The sequence below is a fragment of the Lactuca serriola genome, chromosome 3, assembly GCF_051521515.1.
Source record: "Lactuca serriola cultivar US96UC23 chromosome 3, Lser_US96UC23_V15, whole genome shotgun sequence".
NCBI classification, from domain to species: domain Eukaryota; kingdom Viridiplantae; phylum Streptophyta; class Magnoliopsida; order Asterales; family Asteraceae; genus Lactuca; species Lactuca serriola.
Window position 1 is genome coordinate 165,852,234 of NC_136410.1, and position 26,940 is coordinate 165,879,173.

Sequence of the window (26,940 nt, forward strand, 5' to 3'; positions counted from 1 at the left end):
TATTGTAGAGAGAGGAGATGGGAGAGGATTTTCGGCTCTAGGGATCCTTAGAAAGAGTGCTGAAAATATGATGCTAGGTAATGGTTTATATAAGTGATCAAGGAGGCTTGGATAAGGCAAGTTTCCTTGGATAAGCCTTATCCCTTTGCCTTTCCCCCTAAGTTTCCTTAGAGCCCAAGAAAGGCTCTAGAAACTATCTAGAACACCTCCTAGATTTTTTCCAACCTTACGAGGTTCATGAATTTGTCCAATGCTCAACTTTTGATCGTTGTAATATTTATTCCTTCCACTTTTAATTATTCCAATTAATCCCAAAATTAATTTCAATTAATTTATTACTAAACAAAATAATTTCCAGTTTATATACTTTTTCTCAAAACATATTAATAAATTATTTATTTTGATTTCTAATTAATTTATTAATCATATAATAAATTAATAACCCAGTCTCTTTTTCACTCTCTCTCTCTCTCTCTCTCTCCGAATAGCATTCCAGTCTCTTACTAGGTTTGCGGGAAACCCCAAAAGACTTTGCTAATAATATAAGTTTATAATAATTTAGTTAATGGCTTAGACACTTAATCCAACAGTGACCACCAGCAGCCGAATAAGAAATGTTACTTGCATCAGGACGAGGAGGAGATTGTGTGGGTAATGGTGATGCTGAATGAGTCTGTTTAGGAGATCCAACTGGAAATTGGATAGGAGATGAAATATCATGTAATTATGGTGAAGAACTAAGCTCGTGATTTGGAAATAAAGCACTAGGAGGACTAGCAGCAGTTGTGGTTCTAGATGAGAGCATGGGAGATGGCGTCAGTGTAGAAGATGTCAATGGATAATCCTCACAATAAGAAGACATGGGAAAAGATGTTGATGGAATGGTTGATTTATGATCTGAAAAAGGAAAATTCGTTTCATCAAACTGAGCACGTGAAGTGATATAGATTCTCCATGTGGATAAGTCAAGGCATTAATAACCTTTATATTGAGTGCTATACCCAACAAAAATACACCGAGCACTTCGAGGAGCAAGGTTGTGGGGAGAGTAATCCCTTAGATAAGGAAAAACACAACAACCAAATACACGAAAATTACCATAGTTTGGCTGAGTAGAAAAAAGTAGCTCATAAGGAAAATTGTGTCAAGAAGCTTGGTAGGTAATCTATTGATAATATTAGTAGTAGAACCGAAGGCGTGTGTACAAAGTGTGGCAAGAACATGAGCATTGAACATCATTTCTAACCTAGTTTCAGTAACATGACGGTGCTTGCATTCAGCTCAACCGTTTTAATGGGGTGTGTCTGGACAAGACATACGATGATGATTTTGATTCTTGGTGAACAAAGATCGAACACGAGTATTTGTGAATTCAGTTCCACCATCAGATTGAAACACTTTGATTTTGCATGAGAATTGAGTTTGAACTACTACAACAAATGATTCAAGAGCACCATGAAAGTCAAATTTCGCCTTTAAGGGATAAAACGATGTAAACCTAGAATAATTGTCAACAAAGATTACATAGTAACGAAAACCATCTATGAATAGGCGATGGCCCCATAGATCATAATGAATTATATCAAATACATGTAAGGAGCGTTGCAAGTTTAGATCAAAAGATAAATGTTTACTCTTAGATAATTGACATGAAGCGCATATGTTTGGGTTTGGTAAAACCGAGGTAATGGATATGCAACTAGTTTAGTTTAAAATAGAAATATCATACGAAACATAACTTAAACGATTATGCCAAAATTCAAAAGAGGATTGTAAACGTCAAGAAAAAAGTTTTGCCAAAAAAGCTTGTTGAGCTTGCTCTAAAACATAAAGACCATTTCTACGCCTTATTTATGCTAGAGTCTCCATGAAGTGACAATTTTGAATAAGAAACATTGGATTAGAAAATAGAACATCAACTTCGTTGTATTTTATGAGTTTACTAACACATAGCGAACTTTTGGTGAGTTTGGGAACCATCAAAACATCAAGCAAGGAAATATTGGGAGATATACGAGATTGTCCAATATTAGAGATAGAAGCATAATGACCATTACCTAAAATTATAGATGCATTACTACAGTAACGTGCAATAGTATTAAGATTTGATGAGGTAGGAGTAATGTGAGAAGAAGCGTCTGTATCAACAAACCAATATGGTGAAGAGGTTTGAGATTGAGCTTGAAAAGATTAAGAAAGGTTAGGATCAAGAAGACGGCGAGCAAATGTGTGCAAATCTGTACATTGGGTAGTATAATGTCCTTATTTTCGAAACAATTGACAATGAGGAGCTCGCCGAGCACCAAGACCTCTTCCTCGATGAGAACTACCACGAGAGGATGACCTACCACGAACCCAGTTGGATGTGTTTTCAAATGACCGGTAAGTGGAGGTGGTGTTGAAAGCCACCAGAGCAATAGAAGAGTCACTAACTACTATGACGAACATCTCGTGACTCTCAGCTTGAGAGACAAGATCACAAACATTGGGACGTGGAGTGATCAATAGTTGAGTGGTCTAAAAAGTTTCAAAAGATGAGCCAAGCCCAAAAACAGACTAGTGAGACTTGTCATCTTAATTAAGAGGGTGACCAATAGCGGCTAGTTGATCACATATATGCTTGCATTTACGAGAATACTCCGGGACAGTGGATATACCCCCAAAGAGTGTGGGTTCCCTCAATAGAATTATGCTGATAAGTGGCTTTAAGGGAAGTCCATACATCATCAGAAGTGTTATGTCCTAAGGCTTATTTCATGACTTCTTCATAGAAGGAAGACCAAAGCAAAATAAGGGCTCTTTAATCAACATCAACCCACGACATATAAGCCGGATTTAGCCGGCGTCTCACCAGTAACAATGGTAGATGGAGGCTATGGAATTGATCCATCAACATAACCGGTGAGCTTTTGATAAGAAAATAGAGGAATCGTATGTTTGCTTCATAGCAGGTAATTAGATGATGATAATTTGATGGGGAGCATATAGAGGATCATGGAGAGGGAAAGAGGAGAGTCTTCGTTCTTTCAAGATTGTCCATTCATGATGAAATATATGAGAGAAGATTAGCAGCCAAGAAGTTATTTCAGGATGATACCATATTAGGTTTCTGTAATCACCTTGATTAGGTGGGTTATGCGTTAAACAAATTATAATGGTTATGATCAACAAACTATTCTAAAATACAAGATAAAAGTGATATACAAAAATTGGATCCTATAAACTAGGATAAAATAAGTTTAACTCTATAAAATATATTAATATTTTCCTGCCTTGTCATGCATTGAAAAACACCAAGGCATCACCATGTCTTGTAAGGCTTAAGGCCTGGCTATGCCGCCAAGTCACGTGTTATGTTATTTACAAGCATTGTTGTATCAATTAGTCATCTCTGTGTTTGGATATCGAGTCCAAATTTTTTTTTATAATTATCTTCACTCTAATATAGTACTATGCTCGATTTTATGATTTATATTTTTTTTAATTTTTTTTCAATTTTTTAAGGGGTCATCACGAGTCCTCACCGAAAAAAGAATCATAAACGGAATCGAACCCTATGTGTGTGTATGTGTGTGTGTGTGTGTATATATATATATATATATATATATATATATATATATATATATATGATGTCGAAATATTACTACACCTAATTTTACCTCCTATCCAACTAGCTATTCGACTAAAGGTAGTGGACCTATTCGTAAACAATACAACACTAATAGTCGAGTATCGAACTCAAGGAACAGATTTAATTTACTAACCTAACTACTAATAGATTAATCTAAAAACAAGCAAAAGTCAAAAGGGGGGGTTTTTATCTGATTTTTCAAGTTCAGACAAATTTAACGCTAAACTAACGATTTTAATCAATATACTAAAAATGTTGTCGTTTAGTTTGGATCCACTTATTCTCTATGGTTAGTTACTAATTATGGATTATTAAAGTTGGTTACAAGTTATTATGTAATTAGCAATTCAAGTTCAAATTTACTAATATTTTCAGCAATTCATGTAAAACTATGTATCGTCATACATTAGCAAACACATAATCAGTTACAAAATGTATATAAGCTATGTAAGATTGATCCAAATAAACACAATTCTGGTCACAATTTATGTTCTCCAGCATAACTAAATTAGTTACTTTTATCACATATCTAAGATTTGGTCGATCCTAGCTCTTCCAATTTAATAGTCACTAAACTATTTGGTAACAAGTTCATGTAATTTAATGGTCACTAAGCTACATAGAACCTGAATTCAAGCAATCAAAGTATCAAATATTAACATGCTAGGTAGAGATAATCAAACGCAAGCTCATAACAAACAATTAAAATCCATAATATAAATAACTAAGCCATGGAGTTAAAGCTTCATCTAGCTAAACGAAAGTAAACTAATTTAGCTACTCATAACTGAAATTAAACACAAAAATTCAATAGAAATCAACATGACTAAATAATTCAAACCGAATTTAATGATTTGATCTTCAAAGTCTTAATCTTCAAGCAAACTCTCCTCCCAAAGTATGTTTTTTGTAGGTTTCTAACCTGCAAATTCGAATATCTCTCTAGAATATGTCTAAGCTAACCCCCTAAGTTGAATGAGCAAAGGGATATATATATATATATATATATATATATATATATAATTTCCAAAAATCGCGTTTCACGTCGTGAGAATTAAGTTCTCATGTCGTGATCTCATTAGAACTCGTGTTCGGCAAGGAAACTACATTTCGCGTCGCTATCTTCTTGAAAAATCAATCTCACGTCGTGAGATTTTACTCTTCACATTGTGAGAAGTGGGAACTAGAATTTGGCACAAAAATGAAAGTCGTCCAAAATTTTGTCTAGTTTTTAGATCATTTCGAATCTCGTAAATCGGAGTTACGAGTCATGAGTTATGGTCAAAATACTGACGAGGTGTCAAGCTCTCCAGAAACATCATTTTTGTATCTTTTTCAGCTCCAGTCCTCCTAGTATCCAGCTTTTGTCGGTTTCAATCTTTTTCTTCAAGAATGTCCACTTTTGGATGCCAAATACAATTTAGACATTATAAGTACCAAATATCTATGAAATTAACCAAATTATAAATTAAAATATGTTAAAATACTACCTAGAAATGTGTATAACTATGACACTATCAAAATACCCACACTTATCTTATGCTTGCCCCCAAGCAAAACTAATTTTTTAAGTCCAACTTTTATCATCAATATCAAATAATACAATCTATTTTGAACTCAGCCATTATACCAAGACCTCAATGTGTATATTTGTGTCTAAGGTTCTTAGAAACTTCTCAATCCTAAATACTCACAATCCTTATGAACCTTCACCCCTTAGTTTATATGAAACTCATTTTTGCAACCCTCTGAATCCATCCTCAGAAATCTTTCTTAACCTAAAGGTATTTTTGGTTAAGCTACCCATACATAATCTAGAAAAATTACAACTGTGATACCACAATGGAGCTCTTGGAATTCTTCACTACTTTGATATTTGCTTTTTGATTTCTTTGAGTTCACCACCTTTTTGTTTTATTTTTGGTATCTTCAACTTTTTGTATCTTCAAAATTTTAATCTTCATAATTTTCATACTTTGATATCTCCAAAATTCTTACAACAACTTTTTGGTAATTTCTCTCTCTTTTTTTATATATAACTCACTTTTTTTCGCTCAAATCCTACATGCTTAAGCAAGGGAGCTTAACTTCAACCATTATTGGTTAGAGGTATTAGTCTAAGTGCAATGACTACATAAGCTCTCCTGGATAGATTTTAGGTTTAGGCTGCAAAACGTATTATGTCATATAAACTACCCGATTACCTTTCATATATCATGACTTTTTAATTAAACTTGGGAAACCACAAATATACTATAACAAGTGTTCGCTCAGTTAAACATTTAAGCTCGCATTGGATCATCCCACATAACATTAGCAACTTAAGTTTTCATATTATCACTAGATTCAATTTTTAGATTATTATTTCAAATCTATTAGAATTTTTTTAAAAAAACTTTCTAGGAATTTCTTTTTCGACCCCCTACCATGTACTTATTACATACAATGTCCTCATTGTATGCATGGAATAATTTAAAAACAAGAAAACGGAGAAAAAGGAACAAACTCCCTTGGAATAGTAGTGGCGAGATCGAATTCGAACGTGTGGATAACTTCGAACATCTCGAATATGGACATCAATTATGGAGAATGGAACTTGGATCTTCAACAAATAAGATATGTCAATGTGCTGATTAAATGTGAATCCGAGACTTGAATCTTCATTTACTATAGGAAAATATTCAAATAATAATTCTTCAATGTGGGAAAGCATATGCCACATTTTATGGTTAAGAGAAAAAGTCATAACCAGGTTCATGATATCCCCGGTTATGATAATGGTGAACCATGAAATAAATATGGAATAAAAGACTTCCAAATTGTAGAAATATGTGTCTCACGACGTGGGGTATTAAACCCACGACATGGTGTCGTGTAAACTTTGTTGCGGAATACTGCTAATAACGTGCTTACGACATGAGTTATGGACTCTCACGTCGTGAGAACTGGTACGTCTAGATTGCATTGTTATAAAATCTTCCTCTTTCAAGTGACATTCAACCGAATGTCTTAATTGATTAAGACACTTCTAAAACTCTATAATTTCTTGACTCCTTCCTCATCTCTCATCTTGTCTCTCTCATGATCAACCCCACACTTATTAAAAATAATGGGTCTCGACTCTCAACTCTAAACAATACGGTTTAACTCGTAAACTATCGTATCTCTAATTCTCTATCTCTTCCCATTTTCTTTCATAATTTTCTGTCATCAAACAACCAAAAGTGTGGAAGGAAGAAACATAACAATCACCAAGTCCTGTTACACAACCAAACCAAACAAAAACAAAATCAAACACACCAAGCATAAACAAGACTAAAAATAACAAAAACTAAAAATAAAAGGATAAATATCAATCATCTTCCTCCTCGCTGTGTGTTTCTCATGCTCCAGCCCCATCTCTTCGTGGAATCCATAACTCCTTCCAAGTCAGAATGTAAGGATATTGAGGTGGCATTGTTGGCGGCCGCTCCACATGTAAATGCATAAACAAAACATCGATAGCTTGGTTGTGGTAGTTTACACCTCCTCGAACTTGAAATGAGTCGTTTGGTACTTCACCTTCAAACGATGGAAAATGTTGTTGTGGATGAATTTCTTCTCCCCGTGCTCTAACATTGTGCCTTCCCCTCTGTCGTGGTTATTCCTCTGGTTGCTCAATATCCTCATGATCATCATTTGGGATACTCCAATGTGTACCTATATTAACCACCACCCACATTGTCTCTAAATAATCCAAATAAAATTCATTCCCCTCTTTGCATGTAAGAGTCCTAGTCATCCCGGGAATGATTATTGTGCCAAACGGGTCACAAAATGACCAGCACTTATCGGGCTCCCGGCCCAAGAACTAACTGCGTGCTCGGCTAAGTACCTTGCCAAAAATTAAGGAATATTGCAATAGATTCTCGGTGCCAAGATGATCCACAAAAAGAACAAATTAATTTTTGGACCTTGTCCCAATGCTTCTTATGGTGAATAGAAAAGGTGATGAGATGGTGGATGAAGTAATGGATAGGGGATTTAATGTTACTTTAGGGAGAAACACCCGAGTTGAAATTCCCCGCAGCAATGTTACTCCAAAAGTCATACTCGGATACACCCCTCGAATATTCCCGTACAACAACTCGTAAAAATGAAAAAAAAAATATTGGTTTCATTGTGTAATGAGCCTCATACAAACCTAGCCTCCATGCGAATTTACAAAGGCTACATTCCCGGTATACCCCGCCCAAACAAAAAACTAGAGCTTGTGGGAAATTTGGGTCTTCCACATTATCTTGAAATACCACAGTTGAGAAAAACTCTACAAACAACTCCCTGTAAACCCACTCTTGTATCACAAATAAATTGATTCACCCCCTGCATGTAAAAGATATCCCATTCCCCATAAATGTTTTAGTGAGAAAAGGGTTCAATTGGTCAAGTAATCCAACCTCCCTCAACTTGTTCTAATTTACCGTTGGCACTATAGAAAACTCACGACTATGCAGCCATCTTAATCTATTAATATACTGATTATGCACCTCGCGAGATATCTTAGTAGGGAATGCATAAAATGGGTACAAGTTGGAAACACCTCCTTGTACTTCCTGAGCATTCTTTCTTGGACCCATATCCCTACAAAAAGATTTAAACAACAAAACCAAACCATAATAACCATTAAATCTTAACAGAAAATTATAATATCGTTGTAATCCAGTTCCCACGTCATGAGGAACAAACATACATCTTGGGTCGGTACTAAGTCAGTTTGTATTGTGCTCCATAATCGAACCATTTTCAATGCAAAATAAGTCTAATTAACACATAGGGTTTTGTCTAATAGTTATTCTAAGCACAAAACAGAAACATGCATGTCGAATTTCACACAAACTCAGGGGAATTGCAAACTTTTAAGATATGAGCAATAAACCCTAATCCCTAAATCTATAAACTCGTTCTAACAAAGAATTTAGAACATGAATTTCTTAGCTTATGTGAGGATTATGTAAGCAAGAAGGAAGTTAGTAGATTAAACAGCCGAAATCGAGCAGGGGGATCAAACGGTTGAGTTCATGTCGTAGTTTAAGAACAAAAGTGGTTAAAGTGTTTTCTGAATTATTTATATGTGTGGTCCCGTGTTTTGTAAAGCTCACGTCGTGAGCTTTAAGGATCACGTCGTGGATATTGTCTGGGCTACAAATATCAGGCCAATTCCATTTAAACACGAAGTAGGCTTTGGACCACGACGTGTTTTTGAGGTTTTTCATCAAAAATCCATTTTTTTCATAAAAATTTTAACAAAAATTTACCACTAAACTTTTAGAAACGCCACACTTGATTTTTTCCATTTCTAAAATAATTTAGATGACTTGATGATTGATATCCTAAAGTTCAACTAAAAGTGTTAAAATTCAAAATTCAAAAATGAAAAGAAAATGGCAAACCGAGCTCGGGTTGCCTCCCGAGAAGTGCTTCTTTTTGTTGGAGTCATGAGTCAGACTCCGTGCCGCCTCACGTTGGATTTGTAGGAGTGTCAGTCATCAATCGCACCTTCTGCTCCTTCCACTTTCTTTTATAGTTCTTCTTTTTACCCTTAACAACCCCTTCTTCAAACTTTCGTTTTAAGCCTTTGTTCACCACAAGTTTCGGTTTTGCCCCGTCTTCACTTTTTGGCTCCTTAGATTCAACCTTTTTGTCTAAATTTAACGGCTTCAACTCCGAAGTAACCTCTTTATCATCACTAGACATTAATTCTTCTTCACTCTCATTACGTACCCAAGAAGTTGGAGTTTTGTATGCAAAAAAAAATTCAAAAACGGTAGGAGTGGATGCTCGCGGCTTTGTACGCTTGATTTGTTGAATTGACTGAATTTATTCTTCCATTAGCTTTTATAACTCCTCAAGTTCATTTTCTTCATCTATGTTAAAAACTTCACCTTGAGCAATATTATTTTAAAATCCATCCTCCATTCCATATTTAACTTCTTCATCTCCAAATCGCAATGTAAGTTCTGATTCACGAATATCTACCAAGGCTCTAGCAGTATTGAGTAAAGGGCGACCAAGAATTATTAGAACATTGGTATCTTCCTTCATATCCAAAACAAAAAAATCAAATGGAAACATGAATTTCCTAATTTTTACCAAAATATCCTCCACGATGCCCTGAGGATGAGGCACTGAACGATTAGCCATGTGAATTGTCATTCTTGTAGCCTTCAAATTTGGAAGATTGAACTTTTGATAGAACAAATAAGGCATTAAATTTATGCTCGCCCCAAATCGGCTAAAGCATAAGTCTTTATTTCATTTCCAAATTCACACGGAGAGTGAGGCGTCCAGGATCCCTCATTTTCCTTAGTAACTCTCCCAATATCAATTTAGAACTTTGCTCACTAAGGATCATCTTGATATTCTTCTTTAATTGTTGGCAAGTATCGAGTAAGTCTTGTAAAAACTTTGCATATTTAAGAACTTGGGTCAATGATTCAATGAAAGGAGTATTTACTGGAATACCCTTTACCTGCTTCATAAATTCCAAATGTTCCTGCTCCAGTGGGTGAATATTAGCTCTAGATGGAAATGGTAAAGGAGGATGATAAGCATGAACATTAGCAAAAGTTTTTTGATCAGACCCACCCCATGCCGTGAGGTTTGGATGCTCACGTCGAGGGTTCAATGTTGTGACATCCCCTAATTTCTTGGCCAAAAAATACCGATTTAATTTATGCTTTTTTTAAAATAAAATCAGAGAAGTCTTTTTAAAAGATCTTGCGGAATTTGTTCCCAAAACAAAACATGATAAAAGTTTGTCAAAACCTTCTTTAAGAAATGTATAGTTTCATTTCATATCAAAACCTCGGGATGTCATGTTCCGATACAAATCAAAAGCATAAACAAGACATTATAAGCCTTTCAACAGTTATTTACAACTACTGGCCTATAATCCAAAAATCTCTCGTCGTCCTCCGACTATGCTCGGGGTCCACTACCTGTAACATAAAAAGCTGAGTGGGTCAGGCTAGGGAGCCTGGTGAGCATATAGGGTTTTCAACCCACAATAATAATAAACTTACTAAGTTCATCAATCAACAATAACCCTGATTACCCGTTCCCATTATCCTCACTTTACGTCCCTAAATACTTTTCACAAGGGACCTAGCCTAAAGAATATCAATGGGATGGACACTACTGCTAAGGGGTTTCCTCAGCCATACATGTCCTAAAGACAACCATGATGGGGATGGAGTACATCGAATGAACACTCTTAGTTCATTAACACCTACAGGTTGCAGACCTGCTAATGTTTCCCACTGGACTATCTAGAAAGTCTGTGGTCGTCATCCAAACTCCGCTAGATGACTGGATCTCAAAACTCATCGAGGCCTCTCATCAATTTTATTTTTATCACACATCACTATCTACCCATGTTCTACCCAACATATTTGTAGATAAAAATACTTATACAGTTTAAAACTTGTATAAAACATCAACTCAACAGTCACCTCAAATAAACAATTAATATACTTACACATAGCACGTATTATAAGGTAAATACTTCATATCTATGTGTAAAATGAAAGTGACTACACACTCACATGATTTGATGATAATCGGGCAGCAATTCGTTTCCTAAAACAATCGTTTCTAATAAAATCGGGAGTTTTATTGAGAAACCGGGCTCTGCAAAGGTCGGGCTTCGAAACCGAAAAAATAAATTTTCCGGGCTTCTCGGGCACTTCGTGGAGTATTCAGGGGCTTATAATTGGTACCGGGGCTTTGCGGAATGTTAAAATGAAGAAAATATGAAGAAAGGGACTAAATATGGCAAAACTCCAAAAGTAACCGAGAAGGCTCGCATACCCTTGTATTTATAGGGGTCCGAAGTCGGCTCCGGTGGTGGGGTCTGCTGGCGAAGGTCTGCAGGTGGCTGCACGTGCGAAGGCCTTGGTGTTAGCCTCTGATAGGACCGCGGTCTACTGGTCCACATGCGAGGTTCGGTGGCTAGGCGGTGTGAGGCTCGGTCCAGCTGCGAGCTTCGGATTGGGCCTCCCTTCGGTCGAATCAGAATCTGCCACGCAGCTACTGTTCACGCGAGGGAAGGCAACACGCGTCGGATCCTCACTGGACCCCTTCGGATGACTCAGCAGCTCAGATGACTCATCCAAATTTCGGACACGTGGCACTTTTTCAGCGAGGGTGACGTGGCAACTCGTGACTATGCGAATTTTCTCGATTTTCGCGCCAAAATTTCTAAAATCCATAACTTTCACATACGAGCTCCGGTTTTGACGTTCTTTATATGCACGCGTAGCTAAAATTATGCTCTACAACTTCCATTTAGACTTCATCGGCTAATTTTGAATTTAATTTTTTTATTATTATTTTTAACAGACCGGGACAGCAAATCCGTTAAAAATTCATAACTTTTTCATCCGACGTCCGTTTTCGTCAGACTTTTTACTGTTGTGCTACTAATGATGAGACCTTCGATTCTCATTTAGTTTGTGATGGCTAAAAATCGCTCGATCTAAAATTCGAGTTTTTAGTTGTTTATTGCTAAGCTGAAACTTCGAAAAATCATAAGTTCCTCATACGAAGTCAGATTTGTGCGTTCTTTTTATTGAACTTCTCGGTTTAACGAATACTAAGACTTTCGTTTAGATCACTAAGTCTAAAAAGTAGTTTATCAAAAACTCACTTTTTACGACATTCGGCACCGTGTTGGTTTTGTCGCAGAACTTCGACAGGTCATAACCTCTTCGTTATAACTCGGATTTTGGTATTCTGTATATCCCCGAAATCCTTGTTTCGACCACTACAACTTTATGTAAAGATATCAGGCTTATCTCACACTTTAATTTTGATGCTTATTTTTATTCTTAATTAATTAAACCCTAATAATTAAGCATAAAACACATAATACACATAATTCCTTTTCATTTCTTCAAAATGAGTTACAAAGGTTAACCTAGACTATAATGTCAATATTAATGCCTAGCCTAGAAACACGAGCATTACAATTCTCTCCCCCTTAGGATGATTCCATCCCCAGAATCACACAACGATAAACAAGTATGGGTAGCGACTCACCATGTCACTCTTCGTTTCCCAGGTGGGATTTGGCCCATTTATAATGTTCCAATGCATAAGCACTAAATCGACTATCTTACGTTACAACTTCTTAGTCTTACGGTTAACGATTGCCTCAGGTTCTCCAATTAACCTCTTGCTCTCATCCAATCTTAATTCAGAAATGGGAATTATGTCGGGCACACCACCCGTAAACTACCTCAAATAACACACATGAAAGGTATTGTTAATACCCTCTAGTTCTTCCGGTAATTCTAGCTTGTATGCTTGATTTCCGATCCTCTGAAGAACTTTTAAATGGTCCAATAAACCTTGGACTCAACTTTCCCCTTCTACCGAACCTTATGAGTCCCTTCCATGACAAGACTTTGAGTAAAACCGAATCTCCAACTGTGAATGATATCGGTTGTCTTCTCTTTTCAGCATATCTCTTATGAGCAGCTAACATCCTTTCCCTAATCACTTACAACTTTTCAGCAGTCTAATGGACTATTTCAAGTCCCATAAACTGCTTTTCCTCAGCTTCCAGCGAACATGACGGCATTCAACACTTTTCCCCATACAAAGCGTGATAAGTTGTCATCTTGATGCTTGAGTGGAAACTATTACCCTAGAAAAATTCTACTAAAGGTAAATGTTCATCCCAGTTACCTTGGAATTCCAAGGTACATGCTCTCAGCATATCCTTCAATGTTTGAATCGTTTATTCGCTCTGACCATCGGTTTGCGGATGGTAAGCTGTATCCAAACACAACTTGGTACCCAATTCCTCTTACAGACTCCTCCAACACCTTGAGGTAAAACGATTGTCACGATCGGATACAATCATTAACGGAACACCGTGTAACCTCAAAATTTCCTTGACATAAGAATTTTTCAAGTTTATCCATAAACCATTTCTTGTTAACGGCTATGAAATGCGCATTCTTAGTGAAGCGATCAACGACCACCCAAATCATGTCGTGACCGTTCCTTGTTCTGGGTAGTTTAGTCACAAAATCCATAATGATATCTTCCCATTTACCCATGGGTACAAGTAAAGGTTCTAAACTCCCATACATTTTCTGATGTTGTGCCTTAACCCTAGCACAAGTTACACACTTGGCCACATACTTAGCAACATCGAGCTTCATCGTCGGCCACTAGTAATAGGGTTTTAGGTCCCTATACATTTTCGTACTGCCGGGATGAATCGAGTACATGGTCTTGTAAGCTTCTTCCATCAGAAGATCTCTTACTCATCCCGTCTTAGGTACCCAAATCCTATCTTTGAATACCTTTAATCCCTGACCGTTTATATCAAACACCAATGTTTTACTCAAACGTTCCTCCTTCCGGTCATTTTTCTCTAAAGCTTCCTCTTGAGCTTTCTTTATACTTTCCACAATTATAGAGACAACTTCAATTCTCAAAGCTCTTGGCCTTTTCTTTTCGAGGTTCACCTTCCGACTGAGAGCATCAGCATCAACATTTGGTTTACCAGGGTGGTAAAGTATCTAACAGTCGTAGTCCTTGAGTAACTCTAGCCAGTGCCGTTGCCTCATGTTCAATTCCTTCTGATTAAAGAGATATTGAAGACTCTCATGATTAGTGAAAAGTTTGAATTTAGTACCATAAAGATAGTGCCTCCGTATATTTAAGGAGAATACTACCGCTGCCAATTCTAGATTATGAGTGGGGAAGTTCTTTTCATGCTCTTTCAATTGCCTTGATGCATACGCTATCACCTTATCCCTTTGGGTCAGAACACATCCTAACTCAACTCCAGAGGCATCACTATAAACTGTGAAGTCATCAACTCCTTCAGGTAACGAAAGAATCGGTGCTTCACACAGCTTCTTCTTTAACTTCTCAAAGCTTCCTATGCTTCTCATTCCAAGTATAGACAGCTCCTTTGTGGGTCAGAGCTGCCAATGGAGTTGCGATCGAAGAAAAGCCTTGGATAAATCAGTGATAATATCCAACTAATCCTAAAAAGCTTCAGATCTCCACAGGACTTTTAGTTGTAACCTTCGAGTTACAAAATAAATCCTTATTGAGGACTCCTTCTTTTTCTTGGAATAAGTGATGGGTTTGGACATAAGAACTTTCCCTATGTGCACATACAACCCTATAGCTTGGATCTAGGTTTCACTAATTGAACATGCAACATATCCAAGACTTTCATGGCTAGATCTAATGTAAACTAACAATTAAAACATATGAAAACAGATCTAGAATAGTACCTTGAGTTAAAAACCTTCTTCTTCTTGGAGCTTAGAGTCACAAATGTCACTCTTCTAATGGCTTACAAACACCAACTAGCAAGAAGATGATTTGAGAGAGAGAGAGAGGAATAGGGAAATCGGCTCTAGGGTTACTCCAATCACAAGGGTGGCCGATTTCCTCAACCCTATGGGTCTATTTATACTGTGAGCTCCTAGGGTTTCACCCTAAAACCCTAATTGGATAACTTAGCCTCAAAGCAATCCAAATCCTCTTCTAGTTAAGGCCTTGGACGATTTCTAGGTGATCCACATCCCTAAAATCGTCCAACCCATATCCATAAGGGTTATCAGCTTAAAATACAACTTTCACACATTTGACAGTTCATACCCCTTTATTCAATTAATCTCTTTAAGTCACCAAATTAATTCCTAATTAATTTATGACTTATCTTAATCAAATAATATTATTATTCTTTTAACATATTATTCTTATAATACATTAATAATAATATCTCTTCTCTCTAAATCACCCTATCAAGTTGCTATGGTGAAGACAACCCAAAAGGACCATGCACAATCGGGTCAACCACTTACCAAATATAGTTACAGCCTTAGACACTAATCCAACAGTCTCCCACTTGGATAAGTCTAGTAACTATAAATGGAAACACAATCCGATTAGCAATCGTAGGTCTCAAAGACGCTGTCAACTCTGATCTTATCAGTAACTTGTCCTTTAGATAAGGGATCGTATAGTCCTCTGTTTTGATATCGTTCAGACGATTACCACACTTGTCATCCAGCAATTAATTTTCTCGATCTCAGATTTATTCGACATAGAACTTAACTGAACACATCAATCCAGTCCTGACCGGGCCCGACACATAAGTCAAATCAAATCATCGAGCGACCGTGATATCGCTTTTACCCTCTTAGGATAAAAGTAACAGATAAACTTCGACTTATATGCATTTACTTATCGACTGATTAACTATACACAACAATACGTTTTATGATATCAATTTACTGATGCGGTTTCGCATTATCAATGCACAACCAATTAGTAAATAATAAACCATATATCTAGGTTTTAAGACCATATGATATTATCATCTTGCGATCACTCTAAAATGATTCCAGCAAGCACGGGTTTATTCCAATGCTCAAAACTTGTTCATAAGCACTCATGAACGTTGTAGCAAACCTCTGTTGTGTCTAATACCATTTAGACAATCTACACACCAATTCACGACAATCTTCATTCATACCTACTTCCAGCATATGAACGATTGTGGATAGTTTGAATAATTCGATTATTCTTAATAAACTCAATTATTCTGGAAGTCAAAACATACAAAGTGAAACAATAGCTAAACGGTTAACATAAGACAGTAACTTTACTTATAAATAATACTCTTTTATTTAATCATCAAATGTCAATTACATTTATCTATTACACGTTTCTAATACTATCTAATCTAAACTAATGTCATCCTTCAGCCCAATACCCCTTGCATGCTGCAAGTGCTTAACCCTGCTCAGTCCCTTCGTAAGCAGATCTGCGGGGTTATCTTCTGATGATATCCTCTTAACCACGAGGTGTCCTTCTAGTCGATGTCTAATAAAGTGATATTTTCTGTCGATATGCCGAGATCTACCATGATCCCTCGGTTCCTTGGTTAAGGCAACCGCTCCTTCACTATCACAGAAAATCTCCATGGGCTCCTTTATGGCAAGCACAACTCGAAGATCGCCAATGAAGTTCTTCAACCATATTGCCTCCTTTGATGCTTCGCTCGCTGCAATATACTCTGATTCGCACGTTGAATCAGCTACAGTTTCCTGGTTGGAACTTTTCCAAGTTACCACTCCTCCATTAAGGGTAAAGACCCATCCCGACTGCGAACGGTAGTTGTCCCTGTCGGTCTGGAAACTGGCGTCACTATACCCTCGCATCTTCAAGTCATCACTCCCTCCGAGGACTAGAAACCATTCCTTGGTCCTCCGAAGGTACTTAAGGATGTTCTTGACCGCAATCCAATGCGCTCTACCAGGATTCCCTTGATATCTACTGACCATGCTCAAAGCAAAGGCCACATTAGGACGAGTACAAGTCATAGCATACATGATCGAGCCAACTGCGGAAGTGTAAGGTAATTGGTTCATCTCAGCTATCTCGGCTTCGGTACTCGGACTTTGAGTCTTACTCAACTTAGCATTGCTTTGTATCGGTAGTTCTCCTTTCTTCGAGTTTTCCATACTAAAATGTTTTAATACCTTATCTAAGTAAGTATTCTGACTAAGTCCTATTAGTCTCTTATTTCTTTCTCTAACTATCCTTATTCCCAAAATATAGGAAGCCTCTCCGAGGTCCTTCGTAGCGAAACACTTCCCGAGCCAGGTCTTGACCTCCTGCAGAGTCGAGATGTCGTTTCCTATGAGCAGTATGTCATCGACATACAAAACGAGAAAGCTAACTATTCTCCCACTGGCTTTGACATATACACATGATTCATCTTCGCTTTGTACAAATCCAAACTCTTTGACTTTTTCATCAAAGCAAAGATTCCATCTGCGAGATGCTTGCTTAAGTCCATAAATGGACTTCTCAAGTTTGCACACTCTATTTGGATGCTTCGGATCAAAAAAAACCCTCTAGCTGAGCCATGTAAACATCCTCAGCCAACTTCCCATTAAGGAAAGCGGTCTTGACATCCATTTGCCATATCTCATAATCATGAAATGCAGCAATGGCTAGCATCACCCTAATAGATTTTATCTTTGCAACTGGTGACAAGGTCTCATCATAGTCAACTCCGGGAGTTTGAGTGAAGCCCTTCGCCACTAATCGTGCCTTATACGTGTGCACATTCCCATCCATGTCGATCTTCTTCTTGAAGATCCATTTGCATACAACCGTCTTACGTCCGGGCACATTGTCAACCGAATTCCAAACTTGGTTGTCATACATGGACTGATTCTCGCTGTCCATCGCCTCTTTCCATTTTGCAGACTTCGGGCCTGCCATGGCTTCCTTATAGCAATTAGGTTCATCTAGATTTATTAGTGTACTATCATTAATATACGTGTCCCCTTCGGTAGTAATATGAAAACCATACAACTGGGGTTGAACTCTAACTCTTTCGAAACGTCTAAGAGGTAATGACTCGTAAATTGGTTCAACCGGAGTTTCCTCCTCGGGTTGAGTGCCAGCGGTAGAGGTTCCTTCATCGCTCGACTGTTGAATCTCTTCAAGATCGATTTGCCTCCCACTGTCTCCTTGGCTTATGAGTTCTCTCTCTCGGAAAACCCCTATCCTCGCAACGAAGACAACATTGTCACTCAGACTATAGAAGAGATATCCAAAGGATTTCTACGGGTAGCCAATGAAAATACATCACTCACTACGAGGTTTGAGCTTGTCATGATTTTCTCGTCTTACGAAAACTTCACAACCCCAAACCTTGATATGTGCCAACGAGGGAGCTTTCCACGTCCACATCTCGTGAGGTGTTTGGCAACCTTCTTTGTAGGGACTCGGTTAAGGATATAGGTGGCAGTCTCCAAGGCATACCCCCAAAATGAGATAGGTAGTGAAGCACGAATCATCATAAAACGAACCATGTCCAAAAAGGTTCGATTGCGCCTTTCTACCACACCATTTAACTGCGGTGTCCTAGGTGGCGTCAATTGTGAAACTATTCCACATTCCCTAAGATAGTCGTGGAATTCAAGACTTAGGTACTCTCCTCCTCGATCGGATCAAAGCATCTTGATTTTCCTACCCAATTGATTCTCCACTTCATTCTTGAACTCTTTGAACTTTTCAAACATTTCAGTCTTGTGCTTGATTAAGTAAATATACCCATATCTACTATAATCATCGGTGAAAGTCACGTAGAAGCGGTTTCCATCCTTTGTGGTGGATCTAAAGGGCCCACATACATCGGTATGTATGAGATCCAATAAAACCTCACCCCTCTCACAAGTGCCAGTGAAGGATGACTTGGTCATCTTTCCAAGTAAACAAGATTCGCACGTGTCATCTTCCCTAAGGTTGAATGACTCCAACACTCTATCCTTTTGGAGTTGGGCTATGCGTTTCTTGTTGACATGTCCAAGACGACAATGCCATAAAGATGCTTTATCCATATTATTGGAAGAATCTATACATACACATCATTTCCTAGGTTATCTACAACCATAACACTTTCATAAATTCCATTACAAGGCATTGCTTCAAAGAATAAAACACCATTTAGATAAGCATAAATAGAACCATTCATAATATTAAACGAATATCTAAATCCTCGTCTAAACAAACCATGAAATGAAATGATGTTTCTTGCCATATATGGCGAGTAGCAACAATTATTTAAATCTAGACCTAATCCATTACTAAGCACCAAAGAATACACTCCAATCTTGGTGACAGGCGACAATCTTCTGTTTCCCATGATTAGATTTATTCTTCCTTGCTCCACATCTCTATCTCTTCTTAGTCCCTGCAAATCAGAACAAATATGGTAACCACATCCTGTATCAAGAATCCAAGAAATAGTGTGAGATGAATTACTAGATTTAATTGTGTATATACCTACAAAAGATGGCTTGATCTTTCCATCCTTGATGGCTTGCAGATATTCCGGGCAGCTTCTCTTCCAATGCCCTACCTTGTGGCAATGATGGCACTCTGCCTCCTTCGGGTTAGGGTTGGGCTTAACGGGATCAACTTTGGTCCCACTAGAAGAGGAACCATCTTGGGACTTCCCCTTGCAGTGGCTCTTTGACAGAGCCTTCCTCTTCTCGCCCCTTCCCTGCCCTATAGCCAAAACAGGAGCAGCTGTTGGTGCAACAGACTTGTCCATTAGGTTGCTCTCGGCAGTCCTTAGGAGTCCTTGGTGTTTGCTTAGGGTGACCTCTTCCTTGTTCATGTGGTAAGTCATCCTAAATTTGTTGTAGCATGAAGGCAAGGAATGAAGAACAATGTCTATGGCCAAATCCTCCCTAAAGTTAACATTTAACTTGCGAAGACGATCAACATATCGTTGCATCTTTTGCAAGTGCACAGTCAACGATTCTCCATTTCCCATCTTAGAGATGATCATGTTGGTGATGATCTCGTAGCACTCTTGCCTCGTGCTTTGGTGGTACCTCTCCATCAAGTCTCGATGCATTTCATACGGATACATGTCCTCATAGGACTTTTGGAATTCTTGGTTCATAGTGGCTATCATGATCCAATGCACTTTCTTTGCATCACGTTCGTGTGTCTCAAAGACAGCCATCTCTTCGGGAGTAGCGATTTCTGGGTTGACCTTCTCAATCTTTTCGTCGAGGACATACTCTTTGTCCTCGTAGCATGCAATGGTGCGAATGTATCTTATCCATTCACTAAAGTTCGTACCATCGAAAGTCACCTTTTGGCAAAGACTCATTAACGTGAATGAGTTAGCAGCAGCGTTGTTTGCATTCGACATCTACAAATAGAAAGGACAAAGTTTGATTAGAATTGGATCCCTAATTAAACACCCAAAATGAAAAATTAGGGCTAGGACCCAACAACATTATTTACATATTAGAAAAGGGATGCCGTAATCCAATCATGTAAATAGTTTGGAGGTAAATGAACTCTTCAATTGCATGTTTAAATCTCGATATGCCCCTCTAGTTTGTGACTGGGATACCGAGGATCACAAAGCGGGTGTGAATTACCATGCAAATCTACATGGTGCCTTCATTGTTACAATCATCTATTCTATGTGCCGATAAACCACACATGCTCCATCGAACTATGATAAACAATGAATCACCCTTTGCCACCTTTGCTTAGAACCAATTAGTGTGCCGGTAAACCACACACGCTCCACTAACTTCTTAGCAAGGGTGCAAAGTGCAATTTCATGGGATTCCATCAATTCACGTTTCCTAAAGTAACTAAGATTGGGAATTTTATAAAATAGTTTAGTTACTTTATAGGTTCATTATACTTATTAATGAGGAGAGAGAGTTGCCCTATCCTACCCGTTCGGCTAACGACCCTCCACCGGTCAAGCAAGCGGTGAGTGTGAGTGTACACCTATTAAGCGTCATTTTATAGGCAGCAACGTTATACCCATCTTATAGACTGGCTTCGTGAATGAGGCCTACTAACGGTAAGACTAGCATTTTAGTTTTACATATATATATATATTAAGCTTTTAATAATATAATAGTATAGGGTTGAATTTTAAACTTGTAAAACTCTAGGGGTTGAAATTTAAATTCCTCTAAATTAAACTATTAATCACAAAATTCAAATTTCAAAACTTCGAGGTAAAATTGAACTTTTCAAAAAAATAGGGATCAAATAACAAATAATTCAAATTAAACAATTAATTTCAAAATTATCTATATTTGACCTAATTAAATTTTAGTCATTAGATAATTACCAAATAATCTTAAATAGTTCAATATTTATCACATAAATAAACAATATTTAAAGGATTTGAAATTATCTATATTTTTGTCAAGGATAATCATTAAACTAAGTTAAAATTCGGATTTTTACATAATAAAACGATTTAGGTATCAATCCAAGACAAAACAGCAACAAAATCCCGAATTATCCTCTGTCTGACGCTCGGACTCGCCAAGTAGGGCCAACTCGCCGAGTCTAAACACTGACTCACCGAGTTGGGTCGACAGAGGACAAGAAAAATGATTTTCAGCAAGCAAAATAGTTAAGCATCATATTCAATTGAAACCAATCATGGCTCTAATACCACTGATGGGTTTTGGACATAAGAACTTTCCCTATGTGCACATACAACCCTATAGCTTCGATCTAGGTTTCACTAATTGAACATGCAACATATCCAAGACTTTCATGGCTAGATCTAATGTAAACTAACAATTAAAACATATGAAAACAGATCTAGAATAGTACCTTGAGTTACTTGCTAGAAAACCTTCTTCTTCTTGGAGCTTAGAGTCACAAATGTCACTCCTCTAATGGCTTACAAACACCAACTAGCAAGAAGATGATTTGAGAGAGAGAGGAAGAGGGAAATCGGCTCTAGGGTTACTCCAATCACATAAGTGGCCGATTTCCTCAACCCTATGGGTCTATTTATACTGTGAGCTCCTAGGGTTTCACCCTAAAACCCTAATTGGATAACTTAGCCTCAAAGCAATCCAAATCCTCTTTTAGTTAAGGCCTTGGACGATATCTAGGTGATCCACATCCCTAAAATCGTCCAACCCATATCCATAAGGGTTATCATCTTAAAATACAACTTTCACACATTTGACAGTTCATACCCCTTTATTCAATTAATCTCTTTAAGTCACCAAATTAATTCCTAATTAATTTATGACTTATATTAATCAAATAATATTATTATTCTTTTAACATATTATTCTTATAATACATTAATAATAATATTCTTTTAACATGTATCATTCCTAAATATCAACTTCTTTAACAATGAGTGCGATACTTTTGTTGATCGCTTTAATTATCTTTTGAACCACGTAACATACTCATCTTAGTCGGGCTCGATTCAATATGACCTCTAAGTTCGGAATAAAGATCATCTTCTTAGTCATTACCGAAACGATGGTAATGACAAACTAGAATAAAACGGAATCAAATAATAGCTCCTTGGTAACCTTGTGACTTTCCCTGATCCAAGTACGGGTCATGTGCTTCCGGTAGTATAGGTCTCTACTACCATTCGCACCTACGCATACTCGTCCCAAGTATTGTCTCGCAGTTCTCCAAATCGCCATACAAGAATTTCACATAGTCATTCAATTCATCATATGACAAAACCAGGGTTTATATTATTTCCTTGAAACGATTACACAAAGTTTCAAGTTTACCCTATACTATGCCTCTAATAGGCTAAACCACTTGTTACTATTTACATTACTACTTTATAACTTGATCTTCTTCTTTTGCAGCCTCAAGTGTCATCTGAAAGGCTCTCGCCTTCGGCTTTAGTGGTAGATTGGGCTTTGCAGCATCCTTCCTCTTCGGACAGTCTTTAAAAACATGCCATTCTTCATGGCACTCAAAACATACCCTTTTGTCGGACGGACACACATTGGCATAATGCCCAATCTTTCCACATTTGAAGCAAGTCACCTCCTCACTACATTTCCCCGAGTGCTTTTTCTTGCACTTCTCACACCACTTCACTTCACCTCCTCCTCCTCCAAACTTCTTAAGCTTAGAAAATTTGCACTTCTCCAGACCCTTCTCTCTGATCTGAACCTCAACGTTCTTAGCAACCCAGATGGCGGCTTTTAAAGTGGTTTCTTGCTTAACCATCGGACCAAAGTCCGCTGGTAATCCGAGGGAAAACTTGTTGATCTTAGAGAGTTCAGTTGGAACTAGGTAAGGAACAAGCTTCATCTTTTTCGTAAAACTAGTAGCGTATTCAGTAACGCTCATCTTTCCCTTCTTCAAATTCTGGAACTCATTGTTGATTTCCAGAAGATCCTGCTCAGAGCATTATTGCAGTTTCAGTTGTAGTACAAAGTCTTCCCAAGACATCTTACTAGCTTCTCCCTTGGGCATCAAATTAGCTAGTAACTTCCACCGGTTCAACACACCAGACTTTAATAGAGTAATTGCAAGTGCGATCTTTTGTTTGTTGTTGCAGTCAAACCTTTCAAACATCGTCTCCATTTCGGAGATCCAATTCATGACTTCCACCGGTGTCGGACTTCCATATAGACACGGCGGTTTAGATGCCATGAAATCTTTGTATTTGCACCCGCGTCCATCAACTCCTCCATCCTGGTTGTCTTGTCTAACTATCGGTGGATTGGCTTGACCAAGAGTCCCACTATAGTTCTCTCCTACTGATTGCCTTTCATTCAATACAGGCTGTTCAATAGGCATCGTAGTCTCTTCCCTATTTTGTTGTAGTAATCGCCTTGTCTCCTCCATCTGGCGATCTAACATCATCTGCATCATTGCTTGTACCCCAGCCATCATCATTGGCTCAGGTGCAGCTCCTACAACAGGTACTTGCTCAACTTCTTGAGGTTGAGGATGTTGATCCCCGTTTCCGTTTGCATTTGCAACTCCACTACGAGTTCTTGCCATTACAATCTATATACCTTATAAGGCGAATTTAGGTCTTTACCTTCGATAGGTATTTAAATTCCATTATCCCTCCGAAATGTTTACATGTTAGTTCTAATCTCGTAGTCGTACGGTTAGAAACCTACACACATAAGGTTTCCAGATCCGGACAGCAACAGACCATAGATCCGAACAAATAATGGCATATATGGCAAACATATAACATTTAGCACATAAGGGCATTTTAGGCATCTTTCCTAAAATAAACTAGTGCTCGCGTCTAAAATATGGTAGACACTCATCTCACAATCATCACATAGCATTCTAAGTTTAAGCCTAGAAATTCTATAATTTATTAGTTCGCATAAACTAATGCTCTGCTACCAACTGTGACATCCCCTAATTTATCGGCCAGAAAAGACCGATTTAATTTATGCTTTTTTTAAATAAAATCAGAGAAATCTTATTAAAAGATGATGCAGAATTTGTTCCCAAAACAAAACATGATAAAAGTCTATCAAAACCTTCTTTAAGAAATGTATAGCTTCATTTCATATCAAAACCTTGGGATGTCATGTTCCGATACAGATCAAAAGCATAAACAAGACATTATAAGCCTTTGAACAGTTATTTACAACTACTGGCCTATAATCCAAAAATCTCTTGTCGTCCTCCGACTATGCTCGGGTTCCACTACCGGTAACATAAAAAGCTGAGTAGGTCAGGCTTGGGATCCTGGTGACCATATAGGGTTTTCAACCCACAATAATAATAAACTTACTAAGTTCATCAATCAACAATAACCCTGATTACCCGTTCCCATTATCCTCAATTTACGTCCCTAACACTTTTCACAAGGGACCTAGCCTAAAGAATATCATCGGGATGGGCACTACTGCTAAGGGGTTTCCTCAGCCATACATGTCCTAAAGACAACCATGATGGGGATGGAGTACAACAAATGAACACTCTTAGTTCATTAACACCTACAGGTTGCGGACCTGCTAATGTTTCCCACTGGACTGTCTAGAAAATCCGTGGTCGTAATCCAAACTCCGCTAGATGACTGATCTCAAAACTCATCGAGGCCTCTCATCAATTTTATTTTTATCACACATCACTATCTACCCATGTTCTACCCAACATATTTGTAGATAAAAATACTTATACAGTTTAAAACTTGTATAAAACATCAACTCAACAGTCACCTCAAATAAACAATTAATATATTTACACATAGCATGTATTATAAGGTAAATACTTCATATCTATGTGTAAAATGAAAGTGACTATACACTCACATGATTTGATGATAATCGGGCAGCAATTCGTTTCCTAAAACGATCGTTTCTAATAAAACCGGGAGTTTTATTGAGAAACCGGGCTTTGCAAAGGTCGGGCTTTGAAACCGAAAAGATAAATTTTCCGGGCTTCTCGGGCACTTCGTGGAGTATTCTGGGGCTTATAATTGATACCGGGGCTTTGGGGAATGTTATAATGAAGAAAATATGAAGAAAGGGGCTAAATATGGCAAAACCCCAAAAGTAACCGAGAAGGCTCGCATACCCCTTGTATTTATAGGGGTCCGAAGTCGGCTCCGGTGGTGGGGTCCGCAGGCGAAGGTCCGCAAGTGGCTGCACGTGCGAAGGCCTCTGTGTCGGCCTCTGATTGGACCGCGGTCTACTGGTCCACGTGCGAGGTTCGGAGGCTAGGCGGTGCGAGGCTCGGTCCAGCTGCGAGCTTCGGATTAGGCATCTCTTCGGTCGAATCAGAATCCACCACGCAGCTATTGTTCACGCGAGGGAAGGCAACACGCGTCGGATCCTCATTGGACCCGTTCGGATGACTCCGTGACACTTTTTCAGGGAGGGTGACGTGGCAACTCATGACTATGCGAATTTTCTCGATTTTCGCGCCGAAATTTCTAAAATCCATAACTTTCGCATACGAGCTCCATTTTTGACGTTTTTTATATGCATGTGTAGCTAAAATTACGCTCTACAACTTCCGTTTAGACTTCGTCAGATAATTTTGAATTTAATTTTATTATTATTATTTTTAACACACCGGGACACGAAATCCGTTAAAAATTCATAACTTCTTCACCCGACGTCCGTTTTCATCAGACTTTTTACCGTTGTGCTACTAATGACGACACCTTCGATTCTCGTGTAGGTTGTGTTGGCTAAAAATTGCTCGATCTAAAATTCGAGTTTTTAGTTGTCTACTGCTAAGCTGAAACTTCGAAAAATCATAATTTCCTCATACGAAGTCAAATTTGGGCGTTCTTTTTATCGAACTTCTCGGTTTAACGAATTCTATGACTTTCGTTTAGATCACTAAGGCTAAAAAGTAGTTTATCAAAAACTCACTTTTTAGGACATTCGACACCGTGCTGGTTTTGTCACGAAACTTCGACAGGTCATAACTTTTTCGTTATAACTTGGATTTTGGTATTCTTTATATCCCCGAAATCCTTGTTTTGACAACTACAACTTTATGTAAAGATATCGGGCTTATCTCACACTTTAATTTTGACACTTATTTTTATTCTTAATTAATTAAACCCTAATAATTAAGCATAAAACACATAATTCACATAATATTCACATAATTCCTTTTCATTTATTCAAAATGAGTTACAAAGGTTAACCTAGACTATGATGTCAATATTAATGCCTAGCCTAGAAACACAGGCATTACAGATGTTTCAGCAAGATTCTTTTCTTCGATCTTCGACTTTGGTCCGACCTGATGTGGCTCGACTTCAAGGACTTCTAGGAACTAAGAGATGGTATCGTCTTCAGTTTCGATCACCATAACATGTGGTTGAGGCTTTTTTTGGTAATTTTTGGATATAGTTGCTCATTAACCAAAGTGGTTAACTATCCAAGTTGAGCTTCAATGTTTTCGATCGATACTTGATGATTTCTTAGCAATGCTTG